The sequence below is a fragment of the Bos grunniens genome, chromosome 12 (genome assembly GCF_055505025.1).
Source record: "Bos grunniens cultivar Pamir isolate PY7600 chromosome 12, Bosgru_T2T1.0, whole genome shotgun sequence".
NCBI classification, from domain to species: domain Eukaryota; kingdom Metazoa; phylum Chordata; class Mammalia; order Artiodactyla; family Bovidae; genus Bos; species Bos grunniens.
This window is the reverse complement of record NC_141176.1, coordinates 73,161,046-73,167,045: the sequence shown is the minus strand read 5'-3', so window position 1 is coordinate 73,167,045 and position 6,000 is coordinate 73,161,046.

Here is a 6,000-nt window from a genome sequence, read left to right as displayed (position 1 = left end):
GGAGTGTATTGATTAATATAGTTGGTATATAGAAATGTAAGTAGTAGCTTTAATGTTTATAACCTTGGATGCTTGAGTTAATTGTTTCTTGTTATAGACCACCACACTTTTGCCCTATAGGAATGCAACTTTATCTAATGCTTTCGGAGGGTGGCACCTGATTTTAGAATAATCACCTTTAGAGCAAAATAAGTTTTCTGAAGAAAGGGTCATAAAATGTTAACAGGCCTCCTGGCCAGAAGATGATGTAAATCACCTAAAGCTTTGGCATATGATAAGTTTTCAGAAAGAAAGCCTGGCTTTGATAAGGATGAAGGACTGTTGACCTTGCATGACTCTACCTTCCCCCCGCCCCCTATTATCCTCTATGCACAACTTAAGGTATAAAAAAGACTTTGTAAAATAAAGTGTGGGCCATGCTCATCAAGCTTGGTCTCCCCATGTCGTTCTTTCTTGCTTCCTTTTCTCTCCTTTTCTTCTCTGTTCTGCCTTCAGGACAAATAATTGAGTGCGGGGGCCCTCTGAGACCACTTATTTGCCCGGGCTTCTAAGACCCACTCGAGAAGGTGCCTAAGGTGGGGCACCTTCTGCTATTCGAGAGGGCGCCTGCAGCCTCCCTGGTCAGTGCAAACCTGGTATCACAGGTTTTATTGGCTTTCCATGTAAACCAGTTATATTGAGCCTCTGATCTTTCTCCTTTTATCTATCCTTTTAATCACCAACGCAGTCCTCCCGAGGGAATCCCTGGATCCAACCGGGGCTGGACCCTGGCAATCGTCCCCTTCTCCTCCTGCCCCCAATCCCTCCCAGCATCAGGGTGTTTTCCAATGAGTCAACTTTTTGCATGAGGTGGCTAAACTATTGGAGTTTCAGCTTCAACATCAGTCCTTCCAATGAACACCCAGGACTGATTTCCTTTAGGATGAACTGGTTGGACCTCCTTGCAGTCCAAGGGACTCTCAAGAGTCTTCTCCAACACCACAGTTCAAAAGCATCAATTCTTCGACACTCAGCTTTCTTCACCGTCCAACTCTCACATCCATACATGACCACTGGAAAAACCATAGCCTTGACTAGATGGACCTTTGTTGGCAAGGTAATATCTCTGCTTTTCAATATGTTATCTAGGTTGATCATAACTTTCCTTCCAAGGAGTAAGCATCTTTTAATTTCATGACTGCAATCACCATCTGCAGTGATTTTGGAGCCCCCCAAAATCTGACACTGTTTCCACTGTTTCCCCATCTGTTTCACATGAAGTGATGGGACCGGATGCCATGATCTTCGTTTTCTGAATGTTGAGCTTTAAGCCAACTTTTCACTCTCTTCTTTCACTTTCATCAAGAGGCTTTTTAGTTCCTCTTCACTTTCTGCCATAAGGGTGGTGTCATCTGCATATCTGAGGTTATTGATATTTCTCCCGGCAATCTTGATTCCAGCTTGTGCTTCTTCCAGTCCAGTGTTTCTCATGATGTACTCTGCACAGAAGTTAAATAAACAGGGTGACAATATACAGCCTTGACGTACTCCTTTTCCTATTTGGAACTAGTCTGCTGTTCCATGTCCAGTTCTAACTGTTGCTTCCTGACCTGCATATAGGTTTCTCAAGAGGCAGGTCAGGTGGTCTGGTATTCCCATCTCTTTCAGAATTTTCCACAGTTTATTGTGATCCACATAGTCAAAGGCTTTGGCATAGTCAACAAAGCAGAAATAGATGTTTTTCTGGAACTCTCTTGCTTTTTCCATGATCCAGCAGATGTTGGCAATTTGATCTCTGGTTCCTCTGCCTTTTCTAAAACCAGTTTGAACATCTGGAAGTTCACGGTTCATGGACACGGAGGTCAGGGGCCAACAAAGCTAATTTTCCTCCCTGTCACAGGTGTAGGGGATCTGCTTCTGGTGAAATGCTGTGATGTTTGCCTTTGCTGTGTGTTAAGTGCCTCACACTCTAGTTTAAAAGTGAGATAATAAACTAAGCAACACGTCAGACCCTCCTGCCTTTTCCATACTCCGGGTTCTCCCCTTGTCCTCCTGAGTGAACTCACTCAACTATCAAGGGATAAGATTTTAAACAAAGGAAAAGATGGCTTAAGAAAGATTTCAGCTCTGAGATAGAACTCTGGGAAGCTTTGAATAAATATTAGAGGAAATCCAAGGGCAAGTACAAGGGCAGAGGGAACGGAAGGGTGGAGGTGCTGGGGGCAGGGCCAGGGGAGGACTGGCTGTGGGACCAGAGGACACTCATTTATCTCACCCTCCTCCCCAACTCTCAGTCACAGGCTCACACAACAGTCAGGGGGCTGGAGATGGAGACACGACAAGCCTTCTCTTACCCTCAGCCCTGCTCTTCTGGGGAAAGTGAATGAAGAGTTCTCAGAGGTTGAAGGATAGGACTCACGGACAACCAGTCCTTCCTTCCCTGGGAGTGGATGAGAGATTTGGACACTTTAAAATGTATGACGTCCCTATTTAAGCAGCTTGTTTTGGGGTGCAGAGTAGCAACCATTTATACAAAGAGACACAACACATGTTTCCCTCAAGTTGAGTTTCCATTCACAGCTTTGACCTCAGAGACTCAGCATATCAGAGAACCAGCCAGAGGAAGCCCTCAGGGAACATCTCCATGGCACGTTCATCCTGGGAGCCTCTTTCACACACACAGGACAGGCTTTGTGCAAATCACAGCAACTGGCTGTCGGCCATACTCTTCCTGAACTTCCCAGTTCTTTTCTCCGTACTCTCTCCAACTGTCTTCTATTTAAATCATGCAGGTGTCCTAATCCTCCCCTCAAACACCTGAAGTTTTATAGCCACTATTTCCTAAGTCCAAGGGGAAAAGAAAAGCAAGTGGACATATTTTAGACTTGGAAAATTGTTCACCTACCACCTGGGTGTTTTCAAAGTCAGCCACCAAATACTGAGCCCACCTGTGCCCAGGCTCCCAGACAGGTTCTGGGGTCCCTGGAGAAGACACAGCTGCTGCTCTTGCAGCCCGAAAGAGAGGAGAAAGGAGCCAACACAGGGGAATCAGGAGAGGGGGGGATAGGGAAGGAGGGGGGCCTTATCTCAGGGAGAAGGAGTCCTGCTGGGTAGAGCCATGTCTCACTTGTGAGCTGAGAGAAGAGTAAAAGTCTGTCAATAAAATATGTGTGTGGGGGGAAGGTTTCCTTGGCAGAAAAAGATGGGTCCAAATGTCCAGAGCAAAGGAGAGGTTAGTGGGTGTGAGAAACTAAAACAGTTAAGACACATTGGAGCTCAGGCTAGAGTGAAAGAAAATCTGGAGATGAAGCAGGAGAGCAGGCAGGACTCAGGTGGTGGAGGAGTCATCCCACTTCCTCCTGTGGACACAGTCTTCTGTCCTAAAGGAGTCCTTCCCCAATTTCTTACATGCCCCATTAGGGTTTTTCACTGAGTCATTAAAATCCAACCTTCCTCAGCACCTACTATGGCAGGCCTGGAACTAGATCTGGAGGAAAATAGTGATAACACTCAGTCCTCCTAATAAGGGGGCTATGTAATTATGTTCTTTTTGAAACACTAACTATTAAAAACAATGTCTATCTAAGACATAGGAGAAAAAAATTAATGACTAAAAAATACTTAAGAACCCCACATAATCAACTCCTTTCAGTTCAGTCACTCAGTCGTGTCAGACTCTTTGCAACCCCATGGACTGCAACATGCCAGGCTTCCCTGTCCATCATCAACTCCCGGAGTTTACTCAAACTCATGCCCATAGAGTGAGTGATGCCATCCAATGATCTCATCCTCTGCCATCCCCTTCTGCTCCTACCTTTAATCTTCCCCAGCATCAGGGTCTTTTTTTTTTTTTTTTTTTAATTTTATTTTTTAAATTAAATCAGGGTCTTTTACAATGAGTCAGTTCGTCCCATCAGGTGGTCAAAGTTTAGAGCTTCAGCATCCAACGAATATTTAGGACTGATTTCCTTTAGGGTGGACTGGTTGGATCTCCTTGCAGTCCAAGGGACTCTCTAGAGTCTTCTCCAGCACTACAGTTCGAAAGCATCAATTCTTTGGTGCTCAGCTTTATTTATGGTCCAGCTCTCACATCTATACATGACTACTGGAAAAAACATAGCTTTGACTAGACAGACCTTTGTTGGCAAAGTAATGTCTCTGTTTTATAATATGCTGTCTAGGTAGGTCATAATTTTCCTTCCAAGGAGCAAGTATCTTTTAATTTCATGGCCGCAGTTACCATCTGCAGTGACTTTGGAGCCCCCCCAAAATAAAGAATCTCACTGTTTCCATTGTTTATCCATCTACTTGCCATTAAGTGATGGGACTGGATGCCATGATCTTTGTATTTTGAATGTTGAGTTTTAAGACAGTTTTTTCAATCTCCTCATTTACTTTCAAGAGTCTTTTAGTTCCTCATCACTTTCTGCTAAAAGGGTGGTGTCATCTGCATATTGATATTTCTCCCTGCAATCTTGATTCCAGCTTGTGTTTCTTCCCACCCAGCATTTAGTTGCTGGGCGGAAAGAAGCACAAGCTGGAATCGAGATCCAGTCCCATCACTTCATGGGAAATAGATGGGGAAACAGTGGAAATAGTGTCAGATTTTTTTTTTTTTTTTTTTTTGGGCTCCAAAATCACTGCAGATGGTGACTGCAGCCATGAAATTAAAAGACGCTTACTCCTTGGAAGGAAAGTTATGTCCAACCTAGATATCATATTCAAAAGCAGAGACATTACTTTGCCAACAAAAGTCTGTCTAGTTAAGGCTATGGTTTTTCCTGTGGTCATGTATGGATGTGAGAGTTGGACGGTGAAGAAGGCTGAGTGCCAAAGAATTGATGCTTTTGAAATGTGGTGTTGGAGAAGACTCTTGAGAGTCCCTTGGACTGCAAGGAGATCCAACCAGTCCATTCTGAAGGAGATCAGCACTGGGATTTCTTTGGAAGGAATGATGCTGAAACTCCAGCACTTTGGCCACCTCATGCAAAAAGTTGACTCATTGGAAAAGACTCTGATGCTGGGAGGGATTGGAGGCAGGAGGAGAAGGGGACGACAGAGGATGATATGTCTGGATGGCATCGCTGACTCGATGGACGTGAGTCTGAGTGAACTCTGGGAGTTGGTGATGGACAGGGAGGCTTGGCATGCTGCGATTCATGGGGTCACAAAGAGTCGGACATGACTGAGTGACTGAACTGAACTGAACTGAGATGAGTGCAATTGAGCAGTAGTTTGAACATTCTCTGGCATTGCCCATCTTTGTGATTGTAATGAAAATTCACCGTTTCCATTCCTGTGGCCACTGCTGAGTTTTCCAAATTTGCTGGCATACTGACTATAGCACTTTACAGCATCATCTTTTAGGATTTGAAACAGTTCAACTGGAATTCTGTTACCTCTACTAGCTTTATTCATAGTGATGCTTCCTAAGGTGCATCTCACTTCACATTTCAGGATGTCTTGCTCTAGGTGAGTGATCACACCATCATGGTTATCCAGGTCATTAAGATTTTCTTTGCATAGTTTGGTGTTTTCTTGCCACTTTTTCTTAATATCTTCTGCTTCTGTTAAGTACATTCTGTTTGTGTCCTTTATTGTGTCCATTTTTGCATGAAATGTTACCTTGGTATTTTAATTTTCTTGAAGAGATCTCTAGTCTTGCCCATTCTATTGTTTTCCTCTATTTTTTTTCATTGATCAGTTAAGAAGGCTTTCTTATCTTTCCTTGCTGTTCTTTGAAATTCTGCATTCATATGGGTATATCCTTCCTTTTTTACTTTGCCTTTAGCGTCTCTTCTTTTCCAGCTAATTGTAAGGCCGCCTCAGACAACCATTTTGTCTTTTTACATTTCTTCTTCTTGGGGATGGTTTTGATCACAGCCTTCTGTATGATGTTATGAACCTCCATCTATAGTTCTTCAGACACTCTATTTATTGGATCTAATCCCTTGAATCTATTTGTTACTTCTACTGTATAATCATAAGGGATTTGATTAGGTCATATCTGAATGGTCTAGT